This window comes from Protopterus annectens, chromosome 10.part0, assembly GCF_019279795.1.
Source record: "Protopterus annectens isolate FY-2018-M chromosome 10.part0, PAN1.0, whole genome shotgun sequence".
Taxonomy (NCBI): Eukaryota; Metazoa; Chordata; order Ceratodontiformes; family Protopteridae; genus Protopterus; species Protopterus annectens.
This window is the reverse complement of record NC_056744.1, coordinates 570,703,700-570,716,067: the sequence shown is the minus strand read 5'-3', so window position 1 is coordinate 570,716,067 and position 12,368 is coordinate 570,703,700. Positions and strand designations below refer to the sequence as shown.

Genomic DNA, 12,368 nt, shown 5'->3' with positions numbered 1-12,368 from the left:
CAGGATAACCCAAGTGTAATGACTGCAGCAGTGTAACACTATGAACAACTCCCTTGCAGTGACTAAATTCTGAGTGGAATCCACTGGAATAGATCTAAATATAGATCTATTTTTCCTGTATAAGAAGCTTTTTGCACTGAGGTGTCTAGCCGTCACCCCAGGAACACAATCCTGTGTGATGGAGTCAAAAAAGATTTTTGAATGTTCTCTTGGAATCCCACTGGGTGCAAGAGATCTCTCACTCATGCAAGAGATTCCTGACACTGAAAATAACTCTGCAAAGATAAACAGGTCATCTAAATATGGAAAAATGTGGATGCCCTGTAGTCTAAAATGAGCCACAACAGGAGTTAGACGCTTTGTGAACATTCTTGGAGCATTGGATAGCCCACAGTTTAAGGCCTGGAGCTGATAATGTGATCCAGATACATAAAACCTTAAGAAATGCCCACAGTCTTCATGATTAGGAATATGATGTGATGTGAAGTGAAAGCATTTTGAACTTGGGCACTATCATTTACTGATTTGGGAAAGAAAGGTCCAGAAGTGGTCTCCATGCATTTTCTTTATTTGGTACCAAAACATTATTGAATAAAAGTCTCTTCTCAGCTGGGATGGAGGAACCGATTCTATTACTCCCTGAGACAGCATGTACTGTAGGACAGAAACGAACAGAAGGTTTTGGTCTGGTGGATGTGGAATCATTTTCTGGAAGGGAGGAATTCTTCCCATTATCTGTAACCCTACTAAATCATCCTCAGAACACTTAAATCAATCTGTTGCTAGATAGAGAAATTGTGATTCAGACTTTCTGGAACGCATAAGGGAATGCCTGTGTGGGAGGTAGAAATAAGGCCCTTTACATAGTCATTCTAACTTTCTTGACTGTCCTTTATTCTGGTGAGTTCCAGTTTTCTTTTTGGAACCTCCTTGCTATTATTTTCAAAATGCCTGCTTACCAGCATTTCACTGACACTGCTTATTTTGTTTCTTGCTAAAGTAGGATGACGGAGCAGATCTCTTGCAAAATATGGAAGAAGAGGGCTGAAATATCTGATAAATTCAGTATATCAGCTTATTCCTCTCTTCACATTTTTTATAACCCCTATAAGAGAGGGTCCAAAACCATATCTCTATCCAAAGAAGAATTTAAAATCTTATTTTTTACACCTTCTAAGAGGTTCAGAGAACACAGTCAGGCAAATCTCCTCATCACAGTACCATTAGCAATAGGCCTGGATGTAGTATCTAGAGTGTCACAAACACGCTTTAAACAATGAGTAGTGACCTGAGAAACAGGAACTAATCCAGATAAAGCAGATTTTTCCTCGCAGGAGGGAACTGCAGATAACCCATTCCTCATACTTTCACAATTAGTCAGAATAAACTTTAACATATGAGCCTGACAATTAAAAAAAATCTAAAAATTAAAGCTGCAGAACTATAAACTTTTTTCCTAAATTTGTCAATTGTTTAACCATCCTTGTCAGAACGGGAAGGATTAGAATTAAAAAAATTCGGCAGCAGATGGATTAACTAAATATTGCTGCTGGTTCAGGTCTGGGATGAGTGTATAAAAATATGAAAGACTGAAAAGCTTTGTACATTATATCTGCTTTCCCAGGTGCAGCAGATTGGCTATCAGGGAAACTATAGGCTATGACAAAACACACCCTCATGCTGTAAGCAATGGGGGAAGGGGTGGCAGAGGGATCTGGAAAGACTAGTTGTGTAAAATCTTACCATAACCATAGAAGTCCTCCTCTTTCATGTTGCAGTATTCTCACTTGTGGGATCCTCTGTCTCAGGCGACCCGAATGTCCAGCTCCTATGCCAAAGCTTAAGCCTGATTCCTGTCAAGTGTGTGGGATGTCACATGCAGGACCATAAATAGTGGGCCATAAATGTGACATCTGTACACACAGTCCTCGACATGACCGCCCAGTCGGACAACAGTTTAAGGAGAACATGAAAGATGCCATCCACAGAGGGGAAAAAGGCCATAAAGGAGGTTGGAAGGAGGGAAGGAATACTGCAACATGGAAGAGAAGGACATATATGGTTATGGTAAGATTTTACACAATTTATCTATGTCCTTCTATTTTCATGTTGCAGTATTCTTACTTGTGGGAGAGTACCACAGCTCAAGCAGAAGAAAGGGTGGAAGAAGAGGTAGCCATCTCCAGGAAACCTTGGAGAATGGCTTTAGCAAATCCTGCCCTGGCTGTGGAGAGGTTGCTCAACTTGTAACGCTTTGTGAAGGTATGTACAGAGGACCATGTGGCTGCCTCTAGAATGGTAGCCATATCCAGGACTTTGAGAAAAGCCCCTGAAGAGGCCACTGCTCTGGAAGAATGTGCTTTTACAGAGAGGAGTAAGTCTTTTCCATGGAAAGAGTAACATAAGTTAATAGTTTTGCAAATCCAGGAAGATACAGTCTGTTTGGATAAAGCTTTCCCCAGGGCCCTGGGGTGGAAAGATACAAAGAGCTGATTGGATCTTCTAATGGTCTTGGTCTCATCCAGACAAAATCTTAGTTGCCTGTGTACATCAAGGGATTACAGCACTCTCTCACTATCATTTTTAGGAGAAGGGAAAAAGGTGGGCAAGTGAACAGCCTGACTGAGGGACCGTTCATTGACCACTTTGAGCATGAAGGAGGGGTTGGTACAAAGAGTTACCATGCCTTTGTGGAAGATACTGTAGGGTGGAAAGGCCATGAGTGCTTGCAGCTCAGAGACCATCCTAGCTGAAGTAATGGCTACTAATAAGACAGTCTTCCAGGCACACGTCTATAAAGAGGCAGAGACTGCTGGTTCAAAGGGGGAAGAGGCAAGTTTCTCCAGTACATAATTCAAGTCCCAAGGGGGGGGGGATTGGTTTTCTACGTGGTTTGATGTGGAGGACCCCCTTCAGGAATAGTTTGACTTCCAACCTAGAAAAGAGGGGTGGGATCCACAGGCAAGCTGGCTGAAATGGCAGATAAATGGACTTTCACTGAAGAGTATGAAAGTTCATATTTTAGAAGGTCACACACATAGGCTAGGACTAGACAAACATCCACTTGGAAGGAGTCTAGCTGCCTTTGAAGACACCAAGTGGAGAAGCTTTTCCATTTTGAAACATAGGATCTCCGGATAGTGGGTTTCCTGGCCTCCTGGAGCATAGATACCATTTCCTCTGAATAAAAATATCTGAACGGGATCAGGAATTTATCACCCACACGGTTAGGCTGAGCGTTTTCAGGTGGGGATGAGCGAGAGATCCCTTCTGTTGTATGAGCAGGTCCACCTTGTGTGGCAACTTCTGGTGTTTGCCCTTGGCAAGAGACAGCAGAAGGAGGAGTCAATGCTCCGTTGGCCAGTAGGGGGTCACCAGCAAGATTTTTGACTTGTCCTTCTGGATTTTTAACAGGACCTTCTGAAAGAGTGGGAAGGGAGGAAAAGCTTAAAGGAGCAGCCCCTTCCAAGAAATTGAGAAAGCATCCACTTTCCAAGCTAGTGGGGAAGGAGTTCTGGAGCAGAAAAGCTGAAGTTGTCTGCTTTGAGGGGAAGCAAACAGATCTGTTTATGGCGTGCCTCATTGGTGGACAATGTCTAAGAACATATCTCTGTGCAACACCCACTTGTGACGTTGAAAGAAAGATATGCCGAGGGCATCTGCCTGGTGGTTGTCCTGAGATGGAATGTAGGCCACCTGCAGTGTGACATTATGCTGGGTGGCCAACTCCCATGCCTGTGCTGCAAGCCTGCACAGTAAATAGTATCTGGTCTCCCCTGCTTGTTGATGTACTACATACAGCAGTGTTGTCTGTGAAGATTTGTAGGGGGGCCTGCCTGCATTAGAGGAAGGAAGGTCTTTAGAGCTAGAAGGCGAGCAGTTGTTTCCCCTCACACTGATATGTTTCCTCTGTAGGGAAGGCTCCCCTTGAGCCTGTACCTTGAGACTGTTCAAAGTGGCCCCCTTGACCCTAGATCTGAGGCATATGTGTGCATAGATAGTAGTGGTTTGTTGGGTTGCAGAGAAAGGCCTGGATTCTAGTATATTTGATGGATCCACCACCTCAACTCTGTCTTTAGGCAGGGTAGGAAGGGCACCATGAATTCCAAGGGGTGACTGCGGTGGGACCAGACATTTCTGAAGTACCACTGGAACTTTCTCATGTGCAGCCTGGCCAAGGGCAACATGGGAAGGGTAACTGCCATGAGGCCTAGAAGACGAAGGAATTGTCTGGCTAAGATGTGGCTGACAAGAAGAAGCTCTGGGAAGAAACTGCTTAGGGAGGAGATTTTGTCTTGAGGAAGGAAGGCCTTCATCATGTCTGTCCATATTCTGCAGCCAAGGAATGTTTGGTCTTGGGCTGGAGTGATGGAGGATTTTGACATATTGAGTAAATCCCAGAGTCTGGAGTAGGGACATAGAGAATTTCAAATGAGTCCTGAGGTTGACTGCCTCGTCTGCTAGAATGAGGAGATCATCCTGGTAAGGGTAGATGTGAATGCCTTTTGATCGGCAGTAGGCTACTGTTAGGGCTAGATACTTTGTGAAGACCCTTGGTGTAGTAGATAAACCAAAGGGTAAGGCAGTAAACTGAAAGTGTGATAATGGCACAGCAATGCGTAAAAACCTCCTGTAGTCTGGATGTATGGGGATATGGAGATATGCCTCTTTCAGGTCCAACGTGGCCACGGATGCACTGGGTGGCAGCAGTGGAAGAAGCTTTTAAAGGGATAGATGGGGAAGGAAGGAACCTGCAGAAAGGGGTTTAACAGGGACAGGTCCAGAATGGGCCTCCAAGGGCCATCCTTTTTTGGCACCAGGAAAAGCCTGGAGTAGAACCCCGTCCTTCCTGGCCTGAGGAAACCCTTTCTATGGTTTCTTGTGAAAGCAGATCTTGGATGATCTTGGGTATTAGGTGGAGCTGGTTTTTGGGAGGAAAGGGTATGCCTTGTGGTAAGGGTTTTTCCTGCCAGGTCAAAAAGTACCCTTTTTCCACTACTGATAGGACCCAGCAGTCTGAAGTAATATCTTGCCAAATGGGTTGACAGTGAGAGAGGTGGGCGGAGAGGGGAAGGTGATTTAGACAGTCATGCACTGTTGGTTCGATCTGTAAAGGACTGCCTAGGAGTGGGTTGAGAGGAAGCAAACCTGGGAGATGATGTTTTTCTAGACCCTTTCCTGTGTTTTGAGGAAGAGAAAGAGGAAGGGGCAGGTGCTCTCTGGCCAAAAGAGGGTTTAGCAGGGTAGTTTCTGTAGAACTCTGGAACTGGTGAGACCAATAAATGTTTGAGGTCCTGGAGCTCCTTACTTTTTTTCTGGAGACTTTTGAACAGTTGAATTTGTTATCTGGGGTGCATCCAAGATTTTGTCTTTAAAATCATCAGGGAATGGTTGTAATCTGAGCCAGGAATATCTGCGCAATACAAAAGCTGAGGCCGATCTGGCTGAAGCCTCAGCTGCATTTTAAGAATGTCAGGCAACCTGTTCTGCTAAGGACAGCTTAGCTGCAACCTGAGGTTTGGTAGGTGAATCAGGCAAAGAAGTGGCCTGGGAGACCAAGTCTAAGGCGTATTTGACCATGTGGATTTGATAGTTAATGGCCCAAAAGGCCAGGGTGTAAGAAGTATAAATCTTTTTCCCCAGTCTGTCCATGACTTTACTGTCCTTTTCAGATGGCAAAAAGGATGAGGAGGGGATTTACCTGGATTGCTTATCTGGACCCACTGCAATCACAGCTGGGTCTGCCATCGGTGGCTTAATGATGTACCTGTGGTCATCAGGTACTTTATAAAATCTATCAGATCTTTTAGGTGCTGGAGGCTGTGATTCGGGGGTCTTAGAGGCTGAAGCAAACACATCCAGGTAAGCTGGAATCAGTGGGGTAATAGTAGAGGGAGAGGGTGATTCCATCTCTAGAAGTTCAAAATACCTCTTCTGCACCTCAGACATCTGAGTGGCATCCCACCTGAAGTGCTTCCTCACTTTGGAGATAGTTTCCCCAAAGGTAATATCTTCAGGTGAGAAGTCTCCTTCCAAGGAGTCCTCATCTGGGGAGCAGTATTCCAGGGGAGAAACTAGTTGGAAGGTGTATGCAAGGGATTCATCAGAGGAGGAGGAACAGGGCTCTTCCTCCTGAATCTGAGCAGGGGGAATGGAGGAAACAGAAGCTAGCCTAGGGCTGAGGGTAGGCAAGGCTGGAGTAAGTGAAATTGTGGGCATGAAGGCCATAAATGCCTGAGCCAAGGACTGGGGAAAAAGCTTACCAGTCTGGCTGTTCTTCAGTAGAGGTAGATAAATGTTTAGTTTTGTGTTTCCTCTTTAGGGGAATAGTCATAGCGACTTTTTGTGAAGGAGAGGGTCTAGGATCAAACATCAGGCCTGAGGGAGTGGGGCCTAGTTCTGACACTAAGTGGCTGCCCAATGAAGCCTGGTTCTCCTTCGACATTGGCCAGAGCCAACATCGCAGTAACCTCCGTGGATGTGCCTACTGGAGAGTCAAGGGCGGCATCTATCAAGGTACCCGCCAAAGTTGCCAGTTCATCCGGACGTCCCTCAGCCCTTAGACCAGTAGCTAGCAGGACGTCCAAAGTCAGAGGGGCAGCAGCTGTAGGCCTTGAAACCTTGGCCTTCTTTTTTGGGTGGCTCCACCTCGACGGCCGATTCGGGTTCCATGCCTATGGCTAAATGCTTGAGTCATTGGTTTTCCATGAATAATTTCAGGACTGCCAGATGACTGCATAGTGTCTTAGTTACAAAGGACTGACAAATGCTACAGGCAGTGTGGTCATGGGATTGGTCTAAGCAAAACAGACAAAGCTCATGGGAATCCTTGTGTGGAATCTGATGTCCGCACTTACATTTCCACTTTCTAGATGACAATGGCTGTCTACAGGAGTAACAGCAACCAAAGCCTAAATAAATAGAAAAAAAATCCCCAACTGAGTACTTATCTGAAGACATCTTCTGTAGTGCAGAGTTGAGCGGGCAAGCTGACATTTGACTGCGGCAGAGAAGTTCTGAGGTCTGTACGTGTGGACATCACATTTATGGCCCGCGGTTTACAGCCCTGCGAGTGACGTCCCATGCACCTGACAGCAACCAGGCTTAAGCTTTGGCATAGGAGCTGGACGTTCAGGTCGCCTGAGGCGGATGATCCCACAAGTGAGAATACTGCAACATGAGAATAGAAGGACATAGTACAGTTATACAAGTAAATGTACATTAATAGTAAATGTTCGACTGATCACTGCTGTAGCACTCTAAGCTATGTAGGTTATACCCAGCAAGGATATAACTGATGGCCAGCTTCCAAAGTTTCAGGGCACCTTCCACATGCCCAAACTTTTAGTCAGCTTGAATTGAGTTGACTAAAAAGACAGGTGCGGTTGCCAAGTCCTTCAGAGATTTTGTGCCAACAGACAGAGATAGAGACAGAGGGAGTCTGAGCCTTGAAATGACAATATTAGAAATAAAAAAAACAAAAATCCACACCCTGGCAAAAACAGCATATGAAGAAATAAACAGAATGGAGAGAGGGAGTGACTACTGTAACAGTGATCACTGGAACATTTACAGTTATGGTAAGTCTACTTACACAACTGCACTTTGTACTTCATACCGATCACTGCTGTAGTAGCCTATGCAATAGTTATACAAGTAAACGTATTAATAGTAAATGTTCGATTGATCACTGCTGAAGTACTCTAAGCTCTAGATTACCAAATATTAGAAGAGATGGGAGGTGGGAAAGAGAAGAGTTCAGCAGCTTCTGGAGAATGGTCCTAGCAAAGCCTAATCAAGACTTAGAGAAGGAATTAATTAAGTGCTTTGTAAAAGTATTTACAGAAGACCAAGTTGCTACTTCTGAAATATTTCTAGAATCCAACCATTTCAAACAGCCATAGATGAAGCAAAGGCCTTGTCAGAGTGAGCCTTGACCCTAACTGGAATAGTTTTGCTGTGGTGAGTACAAAAAAGGTTAAAGCCTTAGATGGCCTTTTGAAAAAAGTCTACTTTGACACAGGCTGTTGTTTCTTCTTTCCTTCATGAGAAATGAACAACTGAGATGAAGATCTGAAAGACTTAGTTATGTCAAGATAGTACCCAAATTGTCTGTGGACATCCAAGTTATGAAGTATCCTTTCTCCCTCATGATTAGGTTCAGGAAAAAAGAATGGGGAGATGGACAGTTTGACAAAGCAAACTGGGACACCACTTTAGGCATAATAGAAGGATTAGTTCTCAAAGAAATCCTGTCCCTGTGGAAAATGAGTCTGGGTTGACTCATCAAACGAGCTTGTAACTCAGATACCCTGCAAAGATCACAGCAATCAGTAAAACCGTTTTCCATGTTAAGAACCTCAAGTCAGCCAATTTAGCTGGTTCAAATGGAGCAAGTGTTAACTTCTCTAACACAAAATTATGATCCCAAGGAGGGGCCACTGTTTTTATTGAGTCTCTTATACAAAATCCCTTTCAAAACAGTTTAACAAACAGAAAGCATTGAAACAGGAGGATCCACTGGCAGATATGTTGAAATGGCTGATAAATGAACACTGACAGGGGGTAATAAAAAACACAGAATAGCAACTTACTCAAATAATGGAAAACTAAGAACTAGACCTGAATGTGTGTGCTGGTTATGTTGTTGTTACCAACTAGAAAACCTTTTCCATTTGCTAATATATAGTTTTAAAGTATCAAGCTTTCTCATCTTCATGATTACGTGCCACATTTCCACAGTAAACAAGTGCCTAACAGGAATTAAGCCCCTATCATCCAGAGAGTGAACTGAATTTGATTGGGGTCAGGGTTTATCAAACACCCCTGATCTTTTGTGAGTAAATTCAGTCAGTGAGGAAGTTTGTGGTAATTCCCACCTTTTGAGGGAAATTGGCAAGGTTTAAAATGGCCTTCAAGGGTAGCTAGCCTATTACTTACCTATGAACCTATAAAAGCACAAGCCAACCGTTAATCCTCAAAAGCCTCAAAGGAGCAATACCCTTCAGCGACAGGAAAGCTCTGAAGGGCTGGGCACCCAGCCTGTCTTTTTAATTAGCTCAGTTCAAATTGATAAATGGTTTTAAAGGCATGGAAGGTGCCCCAAAGCTTTGGAAGCTGGCCAGTGGTTATATTCCTGCAGGATACAACCCATACATCTTAGGTTACTGCAGCAGTGATCAACATGATGACTATATTCCAGTTTGTAACAGTTCATAGTATTTTCTAAGGGCTGAGAAACCTCAGAGTTCTCCCAATGAAAAGACTGGTACACTATGGAAATAGTTGCAGAGAAAGAGAATCCTTGACCGGGAGATTCAGAAAACATACTCTCATCTGAGTCTAATCAGAAATCTGAGAAGAAATACCTTTATATGTTCAATCACATTCCTATCCAGATTCAATTTCTTTTAAATCTCTTTAGAAAAAGCGGACTCACATTTTCTTTTACAAGAAACCATCTGATAAGAATGGTCGGTAACAGCCTGTACAGGACCCTGAGACAGACTTAATAAAACTACTCCTGTCCAGTGACTCTAGTGCAGGAGATGATACAGGATTAGTTTTTGGTTTCTTGTGGTCAGGAAAGTTGGAACAAACTGGATTATTAATGTCAGCAACACCTTCCTCAGTGATAGGTACTTTATAACTTTATCCACAACCTAGATATTTAAGTAACCCTTTTAATCTGGCAAAACCACTTTTGAATTTAGGAACCCTTATTTTGTCCTAGCTCTTTTAAGGCAATCTCCACCCACAGCAAATTGTTCCCAGTGTGGAGCTGGAGCAGCAAAGTAGTGAGAAGCCCCTTTTCTTTCTACCATTATTGGGGTGTCTCGCAACTGGAACCATCCAGTGGAAATTAGGCCCACATGGCTCACACTTCTTAGAAGCCCACTAATTTAGACCCCAAGAATAAAGTCCATTACTCTGGGTTATTCCTCAGTCCCTTACATCTCTGATCTTCTAGTACTCCCACCCCATTTAAGGCTAATCTTATGAAGACAAGTCAAAAGCGTGGCAGAATTTAGATCAAGCACCACTCCCACCTCCCCATTCTCTTAGATATATGTAAAGTCTCATATAAGCACTTATATGACTGGTGATTACCTTGGTTTTCTAAATTTAGAGGGAGGAATCTTAAGGAAGTGCTTCTACTCCAGTTCCCATTGCTAGGAACTGCACTGCCATAAGTAGTTAAAGGGAGTGCAGTCTGTATCCCTAGCCCCTGGCAGCTAATTTTACCCAATTTTATTGGTTTTAAACCACAGTCAGCAGCGGGGATGCCCTCCCTTTCATTACCAAAATTAGTCATGTTACACCCTCCAATATATATTTAAGCAAATGCTCATGAAACGGACATGTGGCTCTGGTGATGCTGAGGCTTCTAACATTATCCAAGACCTGAACAAGTAAGAGCTCCCTATTAATCTGTTAAATCAAATTTAGGAACCCCAGTACAGGCCATACTTTAGCTTAGTTCTTTTAGGTAACCTCCAGCCCAAAGCTAACTGCTCCTAGTATGTAGCTTCAACAGCTGTGTAGTGAGAAGCCCTTTTTCATCCACCATTACTGGGCATCCCCGTGACTGGGACCAGCTGATGGCTCATAAATAAATTGTGCCCATGCAACTCCTACTTCTCAAAACCTCCCAAATAAAGTCCATAGCTCCAGGCAATTTTACAGTCTCTTGCATCACTGATCGTGAAGTACCCCCACTCCATTTAAGTCAGATCTGATGAAGACAAGATGAAAGTGAAGAAGAATTAGATCAAGAACTGCTCCAACCCACACCATTCCCTTAGATATCAGAGAACACATATAAGTAGCTGTAAACTTTTAAGACTAGCAATAACTTTGCTTTTTTTGAACTCACTCGACAAAAAAGTTTACTGATTTAAAGTGAAGAACCTTTAGAAAGTTATAACAATGTTGGCATTTCACAGTGTCAAATGTTTAAGTTGGATGAAGGATGACGGCAGCCAAGGACCCACCCCTTAAATTAACAGCCACACCTTTCTGAAGGAAGGCACTCATCAGAGGAGGGAATGGCTGAACCCACCCTCCTTCCTCTTGCAAATAAAAACCCATGGAAATCACACAAACCTTGTAAATCTAAGCATCACTCATCTGCCCTTAATAAAGGTTAATGCCTGAAGAAGAAAAGAGTTTGACATCAACTTATGAAACGTTACTTTAACAATGGTCCATAAGATACAGACTGAGCTATTAACAATTTCCTTTGCAGGTGAAGTAAAATCCAAAGCAGAACTGGGTTCCCTAACATCAACATACTGAAAGCTGAGACTACCACTGAGACAAGGTACACATGTCCTTGCATTTTGTTTTTCTCACCCCCTGAAACTTCAGGAGGGGAGCTGTTACCAGCCAGGTTCTGCCACAACCAAGCAGCAGAGATATATTTTCAGTATTCAATAAGAACAATACTGATGGATAAGAATTTATAGAATTTGCTGGAAGATAAAATGGTTTGGCTGACCAAGTTAAACATATGAGGGTTTTCAGACATTTAAAGAAGCTGCAAACTCTTAAAGTCATGCTTCAAGAGATGCATTTAGACCAAACAAACATAGACTGACATTTAAAATGGACTTAATTGAAGGCTTTTTTGCAAGTTATACAGGAGCTAGATGAAGGGGAATGCTGATCTTACTTTCAAGGGGGGTTACTGTTGGCAATAAAAGAAAGAAAGATAGACAAGGGATTAAACAACATATTAAGGGGATACTGGAGAAATTACAAGATCACAACTGCAATGTGTATGATTCTCCCAAAATAACACATATGGATTTACAGAAATTACTGGGGTGGATAACATTATATCAGGGAATACTATAAGTAGAGTTGCCAAAGGCTGGTTGGCACAATGGTTAAGGTCTTTGCCACCCATGCACAAGGTACAAGGTTCAATCCTGATATCCAATGCCTGTTTGGAGTTTGCATGCTCTACTTGTGTCTCTGTGGGGTTCCTCCCACTTCTGAAAAACATGCTGACTGTTTCTATCTCAAACTCACCAATGACTGGAGCTGTGGGCAGCAGCACAGACTCTACATGGTGTCCTATATGGGGAAGAATTCTAAAGACCAACTGCTTTGGCCATCTACTATGGTGCACAGTATCCTCAAAATAGGAGAATGTGGACTGCAGACTGCATGACATGGCAAGGCTATCCACTAGATGGTGTAAAATATGGCTCTAGGTGTTTCGGTCATGTTGACTAATATCACCTACTGGGCATGAGTATTTGCTGGTGATAAGTGGGTTGAGGATCCGACCTACTGAGACCTATGCGAGGGACCCATATTAACTTTGAAAGGAGTATATGTGCCCCTACTGGCCATAATCC

At 43.3% G+C, this 12,368-nt stretch overlaps 1 protein-coding gene across 2 annotated transcripts in view; it reads right to left on the bottom strand.

The window, feature by feature from the left end:
- Positions 1-12,368, bottom strand: part of SZT2 (SZT2 subunit of KICSTOR complex) — a 3,556,133-nt gene that overhangs the window by 3,116,921 nt on the left and 426,844 nt on the right. The window lies entirely within an intron of this gene.